Raw genomic sequence first — 15,989 nt, 5'->3', positions numbered from 1 at the left:
GATGTGGAAATTGTCTTATACCCTTATTATTTTCTAATATCTATTTTAAAGTGCCCATTGACTTACAAAAACAAATAAAAAAATTCATTATCTGAAAATGCAAGCAATAGTGTCACCAGGGATGGGTACATCAGGTGGGATTGTGGCTTTGCAGTCTGGAAATACTATGTGGGGTTTGTGTGTGTGTGTGTGTGTGTGTGTGTGTGTGTGTGTGTGTTTGAGAATTAGAGCAAAAGCAGTAGGATGGAAACTAACATGAGGAATTTGAAATGAGTACTGTTGGAAGGAGTTAAATTTTCTTCTATGTTCCCAAGAGTTTTTGTTTCATTTCATTTAGGGAATCTGTTGGAGATGGTTTCAAGATGTAGAAGTCTCATATGTGAAGTATCCCAAATGAAGTTGGAAAATCTGTGCTGAAATTGCTTCATGTTCTGGTAAGATGCAGTGATTCTTAATATGTTGGCCTTTGGAGAATGTGATGAGGAATGTGCATATGTGTGTGTGTGTGTGTGTGTGTGTGTGTGTGTGTGTATGATGTGTAAATAAAAAATTATGAAAAAAAACGATGAAGGTTTATTACCCAGTGCACAAGTTTGAGATTCAAAAACAACTCTCTCTCTCTCTCTCTCTCTCTCTTTTTTTTTGTATTATTTTGCATGCAATAATCATTCTCTGGCTCCTTAGAGGAATGGGATACAATATGAAACTCAAATTTGTTATTATTAATTTCTCACTTTGTATACATGCTGTATTTACATTAGTCAATATGTCAACATGACAGCTCCAAGAATAGGTATTATTGCCCTCACAGTACAGATGTGGAAGACGGAAGTACAGAGAAAGTAAAACCTTGTTCCAGGTCATGCTGCTAGTAAATGGCCTAAGAGTTACTGTCTCCTGCCGTGCTGCCCCTCGCCTTTCTGTTAGGTGAGGAGCCAAAGAAGTAATGTAGGTTGAGGAAAAGACCTTCAAGTTTTAAAATGTAATTTAAAAAAGAGTTGTAATTGCCTTCCCTCAGTTAGAAAACCGATGTGAAGGAATTTCCTTTATATTTTTACTACTCTTGAAAAGTGAAAGATTTCTGTAAGTTGTTGAGTAGTTATATCGATGATAGTGTTTCAAAGAAATTGAAAGTTACAGAAAAACTGACACAGGAAAATGTGTGCTGTAATTTTCCCATTCACCTTTGCTGTAAAATGAGAATTTGTGGCAGGCTTCTCCTATACAAATACCCTGTCTGTGGCTGATGACATAGTTTAATGGAACTAGTACTAATTCTTTCTTTATACCTAACTGGCCTACAACTTGAATAACTTGAGTCTCATTTCCCCATTTTTTACTTATATCATGAGATTGTTGTAAGAGTCCATGGAAATAAGACATAATATACAGAAAGCACCTACAATTCTACCTGGTACAGGATGTATATTCAATAAATAGAAGCCTTATCAAAGACCTATGCATAAAGATTTGTAATTAAAGAAATGTTTATATGAAATATTCTCTCCATTCAACATTACATAAATTTAGGCTCAAGTGTATTTTATTTGTGTAGAAGGCATTTATTTGGGGCAGTTGCAGATTGCTGATTGAAAACTTAAGAATTCCAGTACAATTAAATGCATTCACTTATAAATGGCAGAATGCAGGCTCTTGTGTTCTAGAGGCTCAAAAGAACCATTAGACTTAGTTGACCTAACTATCCTACCTGAACATTTTCAAACAAATTAACTCTGGTGATTGCAAACCAGTTATCCACTGTGCCCCTGTGAGTCAGATTTGCTTGGGTTATTCAACAGTGACTGACACCCTGGGAGGCTGTACAGCATTCTCTGTGTGGCCTTCTTGCTTACTGAGTCTTGCTTCTCTACTGGTAATAATCAGCAGCATTTCAGTGGGAGCAGATACCATGCCTGCAGTTGGTGATTACATTTTAACTCTGTGTTGTGAAATGGGAGGGGAGGGGGGCAGTTTTCAATGTGAGCTTCTGAGAAGCAGCCTTCAGCCATCCTCAAGTCCCAATGTGTTTTCACTTTTTGATGGTGCAGTAAAAAGTCTGTGAAATTAAAGAATGCAATGAAGATATGGGGCCAGAGTCTCCAGCATAAATAGACAAAGGCTCCCCCCACAGCACCGTGGGAAGGGAATGTAGGCCAGTCTTAAACTATTTCCGATTAGTCTGCATCCTGAAAACACCTGCAAAATTGCCCATGTCCCTCCTACGCGGCATGACTTCTCCATTCAGGAGTTTTGCATTTGGACGGAAGCTCCCAAACAAACAATCCCAAGTTTCCACTTTACATCCAGTTTTGACCGGGGTTAAAAGGTTTTTGTTGTTTCTTAGGGACAGTATTTTTGTTACATATGGCCTCATTTCCCTGTGCTTTTGCTCTGAAATAACCCTATATTTGCTTCATGTCTTACTCACTCTAAGATAGTGAGTTATTATCCTCTTTTAACCTCAGTATTCTCATCGTAATGTGGGGATCCTAACAGTTACACTGCAGACATTTAAGGATCACAGAGAATATGTGTACATCACCCACTGCTTGGAACATCGCTGATGAGCTTACATGGTAGTGAGATATGTAGGTTTATTCACTAGCATTCTATTCACTAATTATCAGGCCAAGGAGAACAAGACTTTTACCTTAGGTTTGTTCATAAGCCTTTCCATATTTACATTTCTAGACCATTTGTTCTCAAGCTCTAAAGTGTTTACAATAACCTGGAGAGCTTATTAAATAAGTAAGGAACAGGTTGTTGTCAGGATCTTACTTCCATAGAACACGATGGGGTTGGGTCCTAACACCCACATTTTGCCATTAACTGAGGCTTAGTATTTTTCTTTCTTGAAGCTTTAAGTTTCACACATTCTAATTCTGAAGTATTATTGTTGTAGGTCAAATTGAACAACCTCAGGAACAGTTATGACAGTAACTAAGGAACAGTTGAGCTTCAGAAATGATTCTCTAGGGCACCTGGGTGGCTCAGTGGGTTAAGCCTCTGCCTTTGGCTCAGGTCATGATCCCAGGGTCCTGGGATCGAGCCCCACATCAGGCTCTGTACTTGGTGGGGAACCTGCTTCTCCCTCTCTGTCTGCCTGCCTCTCTGCCTACTTGTGATCTCTCTTTCTCTCTTTGTCTCTGTCAAATAAATAAATAAATAAAATCTTAAAAAAAGAAAGAAAGAAAGAAATGATTCTCTGCACTTAATTTGCCAGTAGGGTGGATTCCATGAATATAAGTTGATAGAACAAATAAGGGTTACATACATAAAGCTTAAAAAATATAGGATTAAATACATAAAATATTGTCTTAGTTCATAAGAGCTGGGGTTCTGATTTGGCTGATACTTATTGAAAACCTTCTAATAACCAGTGGATTTCATAATGCATTAGTTTATCAAATCTTAATTCTGGTCCTTCTCAGTAGTTAATATCCCCATTCTGCAGATTAATAAAAAGAGGGTTATAGAAGTTACTGTCGCATCAAGTTCTGAAGTTAGGAAATGATAGGGCCAGCTCTCAATCTTGGCACCACGTCAGTGTGCAACTACGACAGCTGCTTCGTAATCCTAGGATAATTCAATTTTTCAGTCATGAGAGGTTTTGTTTTATGGCAGCCAACAACATAAGCACATATGGGAACAATCAGCCTGCATTTGTTTTGTGTAAGCTTCCTAATACTTAATTCACCCTCACCTGCTGAGTCAGACTTTGAAAGGCATCGGTGGAGTGGGCTTATTTCATCTGCTCTGTAAGCTACTCAGAAATTCTTTGAAAAAAATGTCACCTATCTTCTGCAAATTCTTGTTGTTTTTTGCCAATGTGCTTGTTGATTTTCATTAATTCTGCCCAGTGTTTGAATATCCTTTCTCAGTTCAAATGACTAGGAGAGATTTTTTTTTTTTCCCCCCAGTTCGATAGCTGGGCATATAATGTCCCTATGAATGAAGTTTCTGGTCTCCTGTGTACCTAGGTTTGGCTGTTTGTATCTACGTTCTAGCCAATGTAATACGAAGTACAATATATCTGCTATTTCTTGGTCATATCCTTATGGGGTGGATATGCATCTTCTTCTTTCTTCCTCTGGTAACTTGGAAATTGAATGTGGAATGGGATATTCTGCTGGACATCTTGTATCTTACAGACCAGGACTACTATCTGAAGGTGATAGAACAACAAAGAAGGATTCGGGCTTCCTGGCTTAATTTATAGAGTGGAACGGTCCAGGATTGTTTCAACACTGAATGTTGTGAAAGATAAATAAGCTTCACTTGTTTAGTCATTGCCATCAAGCCATTATACATGGTGGGACATGCGTCCTAAGGAATCGATGCGTTCTTCTGCAAAGGTGTTACCCACTGAATGCCCAGCATACTGTGACTCCTTTGGGAAGTCAATCATAGCCTGAAAAGAAGCACAGGACCCTAAATGAAGAACACTGTTGTAGTTAGCCACATATTGTGTACCTAGACTTTGAACCATCTCACCTTTCCCATTTTATTCTGTTCTGACCACCTTCCTCCAGCCCTGTTTTTCTTTCCATTGATCCTCTTCTAGGACAATACATAAATGTGTTACTTTTTTAACTCTCCTTGCTATGGCATCTATCTTTCATACATTCACAGTGTGAAGAAGGCAGGTGTGAGACCATAAGAATAATGAATCCTGAGCAGACCTTCAGGTCCTGGTCCTGCTTAGAAACATTCAGAGTAAACTTTTTAAAAAACACGTCAGGCTACCCAAATAAAACTTAGCTATAGACTACATGAAGAGGACTTCTTAGATTTCTGATACGTAGGTAACAGTGTCCAAATCCACACAACCTGTAAGATTTTCTTCATCGTCCCTTACCTTTCACCTAACACTTCCTCCGGTCTATCCTCATTTACATGCAGGACAAAACTAAATTTTATCTTTTCACATTTAGTATGTCTCCTTGGATCTTTATTTTAGAGAACATTTTAAATCTATAGTTACTTCCCTAGTAGCCAAAGAATGCCTCCGTGTCTTATGGATGCAGTGTTCTTCTAGCTCCATAATCTAGCCTTGAGTTATTATTCAGTTACAGTTTTGCTACAGAGAATGCTCCCTACATGCTCCCTACAAGGACTGTTTGTATTGACACTCAAGGACCCTGCCTGAGATCCCTTGGATCTTTATCTTGCCCCCCTCCTTTTTTTATTAACATATAATGTGTTATTAGCCCCAGGAGTACAGGTCTGTGAATCGCCAGGTTTACACATTCCCTCCACCCCTTTTAAAAGATTTTATTTATTTCCAGAGAGAGAGTGAGAGAGAGAGGGAGTGAAAGTACAAGGAGAGGGAGCTGCGGGCAGAGAGAGAAGCAGGTTCCCCTCTGGGCAAGGAGCCAGATGCCTGATGTGAGTCTTGATCCCAGGACCCCGGGATCATGACCTGGGATGAAGGCAGACCTTTAACTGCCTGAGCCACTCAGGTGCCCCTATCTTGCCCCTTAATACTAGAGTTTGTGTCCCTTCTGACTAGCAGAGTGCATGCTTAGTATATGCCTCATACTTAAAATATCCATATTTTATTATTCTCTTTATCACTCCCTTGATGCTGCTTCTGTTTTTGAACATACTCGCTAGTTCTTTCAACTCCATGGTCTACATACAGTATCTCATTTAATTCCTCTAAACTGCTGAGGTGTAGGTATAGTGACTGTACTCTAGTAACTCACTTGGCAAACATTTTCTTAGCTCTTGTGTTTCAGGCAAAGGAAAGGAGAAGCCAGTTGCTCGCTTTCTGAGAGGGAAGATTAACAAAATAAGTAAAAACAAACAAAAAAAACAACAAAACCCACACACACACAAACCACAACATCTTTTAAGTGTAATATTATACAACTTAAGCCTTAGGCAAACTACCTTTTAAGTGTCATAGTGTAAAACTTAAGTCTTAGGGGTTAGAGAGCGGGAGAGAAGATTGCTCAGTTTTATTGGAAGAGGAAGAAGGGGCTAAGATCAAAAAATGTTTCATGGAGATTCTACTTCATTTGAATGTAGAAATATGAGGAGATAGTCTCAGACAGATTAAATGATGTTTTTCCATCATGGCACAGCTAGTTAATGGCAGAAGAGGGGCAAGAACCCATCCCCAGGTACTTCTGAAGTCCTAGCCTGGGCAGTCAGCATTCTTGCTGCAGAGTTCTCTGGGTTTGGCTATTTTTGTAATTGAATGCTATCTACAAGTCGGTACTCTGCCCCCACCCCCTCATCACTCTTCCCCTTGCTTCTCATGCTTGCTTCTCAGTTATAGTCATACTCTAACTTAGGTGGCAGAGATGATATACAAATTCAGATGTTTTACAAGGAAACAACTTCCAAATCTTGAGCTTCCATATGGACTCTTTCCTAAAAGTAGTCCAAATGAGATTCCACATATGGAATGCCAGTCCTGCTTCCCACCTCCCCTTCACAAATGCTCCTCTTTCACTTTGCAAAACAAAGGCAAGCTTCTGGCTCTTGGCATTACTTCCCAGGGTAGGCCATCCTAGGAGGAAACACCTCAAAGATAATCAACCAAGGGAAGATGCAAGAATAAAGGATAGCCCCCAGAGGGACAGTTCTAGGAAAGCAAAAGTAAGTGGTTCAGGAAACAAAGGAGGAACATCTGATTTCATTCAGGGGAAAATCCGTGCAATGCTATTGTCCTAACCTACCTGTTGTCTACCAATTGATCAGCCTTCTGTTCACCCACCATACCTTCTTTCAGATTCCCTCTTGAAGATGGAAGCTTCAAATAGCTATATACTCAAGGTTTTACAGATTTAAAGAATATATATTTATAGCGTGTGTCAAGTATGTAATAACCCAGAAACTACATGCTCTGGAGGTATACAAACATATGATAAATTTGTGTTTGATGTCAACTTTTCAAATGTGTGTGCATGGGGTGTGTGTGTGTGTGTGTGTGTGTGTGTGTGTGTGTGTGTTTTCCAAGTTATTTCAAAGAAAAATATATTTGAAGACCTCCTCCCAAGTGTAACTGCTTTTCTGGAGAGCTGCTGAGGGAGGGTAGAAGGAGACATATCCCCAGGTCTCCAACACTTCCTACCTCCAAGCATTTTTGGGTTTATTCTTGATGTTATTGGATATTTGCCTTTGGGATAATTCAAACATGAATAGCAACCCTTAGAAGATAAATATTACCCAAGTATTTTATAATACTATTATTCTGTTGCTGATTTGCCATACTTTTTTTCATTGAACAAATTAATAGGTAATTCATAGGCCACTTATTTTATTTGAGTTTTAAAAAACTGATGCAGATAAGAGGTTTTAAGACCTCAAATGAATGAATAAATGAAAGTTTTTTCCTACTGTAAAAAGCAATATGATAAGAGGTTTAGATCTTTCTTGAAAACATGAGAGTAATTATACTATTCTATGTATAAGCATTTGTCTAATTTTGAAGATTTATTTTCTGATTTAGTGAGCTTACTTTATCTTGGCTGGGCTTATCACACAGTATTAGATGATTTAATTGCACAGTATCATTATTGTGTGAATGCCAAGGAGGCACTTGTGGTCTTGTCATTACATGTCGCTCCAAGCTATATCACACAATCACTGAGAAAGGAGTAAGAGGAAAGCCTGTTTCTTCTCAGTTTTGAGGAATGACAGTAAAATTGTAATTGCAGCATAATTAAATGTGTATATCCAAATGCTGATAAATACCCTGCTGTCTGAGAATTCAAAAGAAGTGTCAGGCCTCTCAGCCCTCTCTGGCACTGGTCACAGTCTCTAAGATTTTTTTTTTTTTTTTAACAGCTTTTGCAGCTAATGACTAGCTTGAAAACTTTCAAGAGGACTTTGCCACTTTATATCCCATATTAAACTCCATTACTGAATCAGCTTTTTTTTTTTTTAAAGATTTTATTTATTTATTTATTTGTCAGAGAGAGAGAGGGAGAGAGAGTGAGCACAGGCAGACAGAGTGGCAGGCAGAGGCAGAGGGAGAAGCAGGCTCCCTGCTGAGCAAGGAGCCCGATGTGGGACTCGATCCCAGGACGCTGGGATCATGACCTGAGCCGAAGGCAGCTGCTTAACCAACTGAGCCACCCAGGCGTCCCCTGAATCAGTTTATTTCCCTTCAGTTGTATTTTTTTCTTTCACTTTCTTTTCTCCTCCCACCCTCCCCTTCTCTCTCTTTTTTGTGGGGAGGAAGAGTGGCGGTAATTCGGTGTGAAGAGGTAAATATGAGTGTTCCTTTTAGGATGCATTAGTCAATTTTCTTCTTTTCAGGGGCATTTAAAGCAGGAAGTGCATAAATAAAATTAATTGCATAACTCTCTAGACACCTGTCAAAACCTTGACATGTGCAGTCCCTGTAATTGGCATTGTATATTCAAAGTAAGTTTTGCAAACAGCAGGAGCAGGAGCTGCATGAGAGCTGCCTGTTAAATAGGGGTAATCTGCAGTAAATGGAGGGTCTGTCAGCAATCCTTCATAGTTATAGCAGCCCCTAGCCAGAGTCTTACAAATCCGCCTTCCTCATTCTGATTTCTTGCACACGTACATACACAAAGTCTTCAGGCCTGTTTTATGATTTCATTAGCCACTGCAGTCTTGTTAAATGTCATGGCATATATCCAAAATAAAACAACTGTTAGATAAGATAATGCTACCTTCAATGACACACAAACCCCAAGATATGTAATAATTGAAGCACCAGAAAAATTTCTTTGTCATTTAAAGTCAAAATTAAGGTGGCTGGTACATGGTCAACTATTGCTTAAGTAGATAGTCAAAGATCTGGTCCCCTTCCATTTCGTGGCTTGCTGTTTTAAAAATGTGACTTTCGAGATCATCCTGTTTCATTTCGTTTAGCTGGTAGAGGGGGAAATGATAAAGAAAACACGTAGGGGTTTTTGTGCACCAGACTCAGAAGTGGTAGACCACACTTTCACTCATGTTTCTTGGCCAGAACTCACCAGCACAGTGGAGGCTAGGAAAAGTAGCCTACTTATGTGACCAGGAAGGACAAAATATAGTGGGCAAATAGCTAACCAGGATCATGTAAGACTTTGAAACTGCAGTCGTCAGTAACTGTATAGAGAGGAAGAAGATGACCAAAAGTATAGGCACACACAGGGAATGGAGAAATCATAAAACGTAACATAGTACTTCACTAATGATTTTTATAATTCTATTGATCTACTCATGCAGAGTGAAGAATGCTGATTAGTTTTGCACCTATCGACAACTGAAACAGTCACAAACAATGCTGGGCCCCATTAATATAGCTTAATTCTTACAAAGACTAAAGGAGAAGTTGGTGTATTTATTCTTTTTTGTTTTTTTAAAGATTTTATTTATTTATTTGTCAGAGAGAGAGAGAGATTGAGAGAGGAGAGTAAGCACACATGCAGGGGAAGTGGCATGTAAAATAGGCAGAGGGAGAAGCAAGCTCCCCACAGAAAGGAGCCAGATGAGGGACTCCATCTCAGAGTCTTGGGATCATGACCTGACCCGAAGGCGACGCTTCACCATCTGAGCCACCAAGGTGCCCCCTGTTCTTTATTCTATTTCTGGATCTAGATTGGATTGTAGAAGACTGCAGGTCTTAAGAAAGGTAAATATCAGCTTTTAGCTCAGAAAGAATTCAGAAGGGTAGAGATAGAAATGCACTGCAGTCATTCATTCATTTATCCCCCACATGTTTATTATGTGCCTTCTATATACCAGATATAGCCTTGAAGACAGAGAAATTAGTAAGATAGAACCTTTGCTCTGAAGACTTCACATGTGAGAGAAGCAAACCTGTAGAGTAATAAGTAATTATATTATCACAGTTATAATTCTATAAAGACATAGTTGGGGGAGTAATTACCTCTGCCTAGAGATATCAGGGAAGACTACATAGAGTAGATGCCATTTAATCTGGGGCTAGAAGTATCCGTCCTTTCAGGCAAAGGAGATACTTTTAAGGAGCTTTAAACCCATGGTCAATTATATGAAAAAACATGGCAGCTCAGGGGAATGAAAGAAGATGATATAAGCAGAAGCGGGAAGGTCTTTTGCATTCCGGGAAACAGAGATTTTGTAACAGGATGTCGGTACCTGGAAAGCCAGTTTGTGAACAATGACACCAACCTCCAGCACAATTGGTTTAGTAGGTCTTCGAGGAAGGTCCCAACAGAGGGAAGAGTGAATGATCACTTCTTCATCTCAGCATCTTAGAGTCTTTAATAGCATTCTAGCTGCAGATCATAAGGCATTCCTCCTCACTTACCCCATGATCACACTTTCTGAACCGCATGTGTTCCCAGGCAACTGGGAAAGGGATATACAGCTACACAGATAGAATTTGTTGAAATTAGATAAGTATAGGAAAGTAATTAAAAAAAAAAGTTTGTTGACTTTAAATAGAAGTTGGCTGTACGTAAATATGACAGATCACAGTGTCCTGCTACTGAACAGTCCCTATTTAGTGGTTCAGTTTCTCCCTGAGATCTCTTATTTCTTAACATTATGTATTGCAGGAAAACAGGATGAGCAAAGTCATGGAGATATGAAATAGAACAGTGTGTGTTATAGTATATAGTATATACTGCTTGTAGTAAAGTGTGAGAGGAGAGAGATGAATTGGATTGGAATTGGAAGAAGGAATAATTAAGTACAGAAGAACCAAGCTTAAATATTTGGAAAATTCTCAGCTATCCACACTGTGAAAAATGAGAAAGCATATTTTAGAGACAACAGCAAGGTGTGGCTAGAAAATCACTTCAAGAAGGGATTATCTCTGGATTTTATCAGCCATCCCGTCAGACCTCAGGAATAGAGAGAGGATTATAACAGCATAGACAGTGACTGCTGATTTGAAAAGGGAACATAGGCTGAATGAAATAATGGAGAGCTTTTGGATTTCTGGGATTTTACAGGGCAAGAGAATAGAGCTCTCCACTACCCATGTGTGAACATTCCTTGTCCTTCAAGAAAAGGAAAGAATGACTCTGAGGGTGATTCAGATATTAGCTCAGGGCCTTAGAGGCAAGGATACCACCCATGGCCAAAGGGGCAGATTCTCCATCAAGTGCTGAAGAGGTATGACCTCTGCCCCAGTGAGACTGGAAGGTGGGGCTGCTGCCCACATGGACCTGGAGAGCGGAGCATAAAGCCAAAGAGGATTATTCTTGAGTCTTAATATTTAATGGAATATGCCTTGTTAGGTTTCGGACTTGAAACTATTCCCCCTTTCTTCTTTCTGACATCTTCCTTTTGGAATGGTATTGCTAATCCTGTGTTTGTTCTACCACTATATTTTGGAAGCACATAACTTGTCTTGTCCCATAGATTCACAGTTAGTAAGGAGTTTTGCCTCAGGGTCGGTCATACATAACGTCTTACCCATACCAGATTTAGATGATATGTAGATAAGACTTTGACTTGGAGTTGATACTGGAATGGGTTAAGATTTGGGGGGCTGTTGGGATGGGATGAATTACTATGCTCCTGAAGGACATGAATTTGCAGGGGTGTCAGAGAGCAGAATGTTATGGACTGAACACATTCCTTCCAAATCCGTAAGTTGAAGCCTAATTCTCAATGTGACTGTATTTACAGATGGACCCTTTAAAGAAGTAACTAAGGTTAATATCATAGGGATAGGGTCCTAATCCAATAGGAATGGTTTTCTTAAAAGAAGAAGAGACACCAGGAGTGTGAATACATAAAGAAAAGGCTATGTGATGACACAGGAGGAGGTACCAGTCTGCAAGCTAGGAAGAGAGCTCTCATCAGAAACCAAATCTTCCAGAACCTTGATCTTGGATTTCTAGCCTCCAGAACTGTAAGAAAATGAATTTCTGTTGTTTAAGCCACACCAGCTATGGTTTTTATTACAGCAGCCCTAGCTGACTAATACAATGTGTTCAAATGTGACTGACTAGTTATGTAATAATAAGAATATTGTTAGTAGTATTAATAGTATTACTAACCATCTACCAGGTAATATACCAAGCCCCATATATATCTTATCTCATTAATACACTCAAAAACCCTTGGTTAATAGTTATTGTTATCAGTATTTTATAGAAAAAGTAGTTCAGGCCAAGTAAGAAAATCACTGTATTCCCAAGCAGTAGAGAACTCATTGTCATTCCACTGTAACAAATCTCCGTGTGACCATCTGCAACGAGTTTAACTTCTCTGAGTTTCAGTCTTATCATCCATTAAGTGATAATGATATGCGTTCTGCTCTCTTTTGAGGGTTATTTGCCTGGTTTAAGTAAAATAACAAGCAAGCCCATTATATGCACTCAAGTCATGAATATCTTCATCAGCATCACTATCATATGTTTGTTATCTTCTGTGTCCACTCAAATCACTGACTTCACAAGACTTGTCTCAAGACCTCACAACCACCGTTGTCAAATTACCTTCCTTCAGAATTCTCACATGTAGCCTTTGTTCTGACCGCTGACTTGTCATTAGAAAAAGGGTTTGACCATAAAGCTTTAATGGCATTCATTTCAGGTGGTGGAAGAAGATTAGTTTCCTATTGATTTCACTGAATTTTGACCCCTGAAAGATATTAATAGAAATATTATGTAAACTTATTTGTACTGAATAAAGGGACTGGACCATGAAAGAAATTTTTCGGTTTTAATATTAATTGTATTCATGTTGAGTTCCATGCCTTTTTCTGCTTTGCTATCTGTCTTTGTAGAACAAAATATGTATTTTGTCTAATATGATTCTATTTTTATATATTTTAATTAGCTACCTGAATGTAGTACTTTCTTTGTTTTTCTAGTAAAGTCTAGCTCTTTTTCCCTTATGTTACAATAACGTTTTTGAACTTTATTGTAGCAGAAGGTTTTTCAATTTCTGGCAAACAACTAAATTATAAAGTAATCAGCTAAGCTTAACAATAAGAAACAACTTTCAAAGATGTTAAAACTAATGAAGATTAAAACACACATACACACATACACACACCTATAAGTAACCACTTTATGCATCCAAAGCACATATTCCCTGGCCAGTTTGGTTTAGATATAGCTGCTGATTGTTTTTTATCAAATGAATATGAACAGAATCCTCACTATGCCTATTTTGACCCTCATCATTAATATTAAGTCTTCCCACTTTGTATGCAAATATAAAAAAAGGATTTGAATTGTTTGTATACATCAAGGCTTATCATATTGCATTATCTAAGTTTTATGTTGCTTCTTCCTTACTATCCCAGTCTAAGTCTTTTTCTATATTTTAACTGTAAGAGAGCACCAAAATGGAATAAGAAGAAAAATAAAAGGTCATATAACAGAGTACTAAGAGCTCTTTTTTTTTTTTTTTAAAGATTTTATTTATCAGAGAGAGAGAGAGAGAGAGAGCGCACACACAGGAGAACACAAGCAGGCAGAGGCAGAGAGAGAAGCAGGCTCCCCACTGAGCAAGGAGCCCAATACAGGACTGGATCCCAGGACCCTGGGATCATGACCTGAGCTGAAGGCAGCGGCTTAACCCACTGAGCCACCCAGGCGTCCCACTAAGAGCTCTTTTTTTTTTTTTTTTTTTAAAGATTTTATTTATTTGACAGAGAGAAATCACAAGTAGGCAGAGAGGCAGGCAGAGAGAGAGGAGGAAGCAGGCTCCCCGCCGAGCAGAAAGCCTGATGTGGGGCTCGAACCCAGGACCTGGGATCATGACCCGAGCCGAAGGCAGCGGCTTAACCCACTGAGCCACCCAGGCGCCCCAAAGAGCTCTTTTTAACACAGAAGGGTTTGACAGTTGTTTGAGACCACTTGTAAGTTAAAAAAAAAAAAAAAAAAATTCATGTTGTTATCCCATCTGAATGTCTTCATAATTGTAAAGTTATTGGGAAGTTTGAAAAATGAGAGTCCTTTATCATGAAAAAGGTATTAATCCTTAATGTCAGTTGCTGAAAATATCTCCTAGAACTTGTAAGTCACAAACATACTCATCCTCTTTCGTATTTTTTGTATTTAATCTTGGGAGAAAAAAAAAAGTATTTTTAGAGCAAAAACCAAAGACCAGTATTGATGAGTATCATTCTCTTGGATTTTTGACACAGTTTCTCTTAAGGCAAGAATTATAAAATGACGTTATAATTCTTTGGCAAAATCAAAACCAGTATCAAACCTCAGATCTCAGGAAACAGAGAACATTCTCCTTTAAATGGACAGCATTGTTATCATGATGGATTTATTTAGCAGACAATAGCTCTATTACTGAGGCAATCTAAATTAATCTGAAATTGAATCACCCCTTGCACAAACTGGGTAAATTGAAGCAATTTTAGATTAAGACATATAAATACCATGTTGTAAACCTTAAACTGAATTCAAAATAAACTGAACTCTTTATTGTTTTACATTTTTATCCTTTTCCTTGTTGCAAATAGCAAAGTTAACGAGAAGTTTTTTATTTTATTTTTTTATTTTATTTTTTTTTATTATTTTTTTTAAGATTTTTTTTTTTTTAAATTTGTTTGACAGACAGATCACAAGTAGGCAGAGAGGCAGGCAGAGAGAGATAGGAGGAGGAGGCAGGCACCCTGCTGAGCAGAGAGCCCCATGAGGAACTTGATCCCAGGTCCCTGAGATCATGACCTGAGCCGAAGGCAGAGGCTTTAACCACTGAGCCACCCAGGCGCCCCAACGAGAAGTTTTTTAAATGTATGAAAGTGTATGTATGCTGGAATACCAAATATAGATATTTGGTATAAATGATACCTGAACTTTTTAGCAATTGAAACTATTTCCTTCTCCTTTAACACAGAAAGTCTCATTTTTATCATACTCAGCATGAAATTGTTTACAGCTTGTGACAGAATGGAAAAGACATAAGCCCTTGACATCAAAGTTATTAGTCAACTTGTCACTCAAAGTCAATTAAAGAAGATGCACAAAAATAGGCATTTATCTGATGGACCTTCCTAGCTTGTATTAGTCATTTAGAGGCTCTTTCTAAGAGACTCATTAGCTTGTCTATTTGCAAATGATTGCCAGTATCTGGGCATACTGCCTTTTGGTTCTTTTTTTGCTGAAGGATAAAGTTCTCTTGAAAGACAGCCATGTTGATCAGCATAAAGCAATGTAAAAGGAGTTGAAAGTCATGTGTGTGGACCAAAAATGATTTGAAGAGAAATAAAACTTGTTTCAGTAACCAAGGTTGGCTACTTATTAAACAGTTAGCATTTTCACAAAGCCTAATGTATTTTCCTCCCCAAATCTTCACAGTGACCAGGAAAAACTGGTTAGTCCTGTCAGTCTACCACTTTCCTTCCACCCCAGGTATTTCTATATCCTCATAAAATCTTTGGTGCCTGTCTATGTAAGCAGAAAGAGTTAGGGGTTTCCAAAAGATGAAAGAGAAGTAATTTTAGCCCCCCCAGCTGTTTTTCCTTGATATGTGCCTATTTGCCCAAGCACACTTGTTACAGAACTTCCTAGGAGGTGTCGGAATTAAAAATAAACAAATAAATAAAGGCAAAAATTTCAGTAGTTAAGGATTTCAAGAGAACAAAAGGAATGCAAAAATTAACAGTTTCAACCAGGCCAGGAAATAGCCTCACTGGATCAGAGACAATAATTAAATCAGCCATAAGTCTCCCAGTGCTGTCTCAAAAGGCCCCACATTCCTTCCCTGAGATCACCAGCTCAAGACCTCCACGGAGCTTGCCTATAGCCCCTTCCTCTTTTTCCAACTGTTACCTTTCTTCACTATAATATTAAAGTTTCCACCTTAGGAGGGATATAAGCTTCATTAACATAACATAGAATGCCTGTATAGGCTTCTTTTCTAACTAGAACTGAGCAACCTTATGCCCACCTTTTCCTGTAATGACAAAGTTCCCTTTTCTGAATATTCATCCTAACCCTACATCAAAGAAAACTACCACTCCTACTCTGAGAGTCAGAGCTCTAGAACTTATGCCCTGTGATTGCTTTATTTGCTTCAAATAAAGTTTCCTTTGTGTGACAGCCCCA

At 38.6% G+C, this 15,989-nt stretch overlaps 1 long non-coding RNA gene across 1 annotated transcript in view; it reads right to left on the bottom strand.

The window, feature by feature from the left end:
• Nucleotides 1-338: 338 nt before the first annotated feature.
• LOC125083839 (uncharacterized) overlaps nucleotides 339-15,989 on the bottom strand; it is a 251,935-nt gene continuing 236,284 nt past the window's right edge. Inside the window, exon 3 of the long non-coding RNA XR_007122390.1 lies at nucleotides 339-431. This is a non-coding gene — a long non-coding RNA (uncharacterized LOC125083839). The remainder of the gene's footprint in view (nucleotides 432-15,989) is intronic.

Source organism: Lutra lutra, chromosome 13, assembly GCF_902655055.1.
Source record: "Lutra lutra chromosome 13, mLutLut1.2, whole genome shotgun sequence".
Lineage (NCBI taxonomy): Eukaryota > Metazoa > Chordata > Mammalia > Carnivora > Mustelidae > Lutra > Lutra lutra.
The sequence above is the reverse complement of the archived record's forward strand: the minus strand, read 5'-3'. Positions and strand labels throughout refer to the sequence as shown.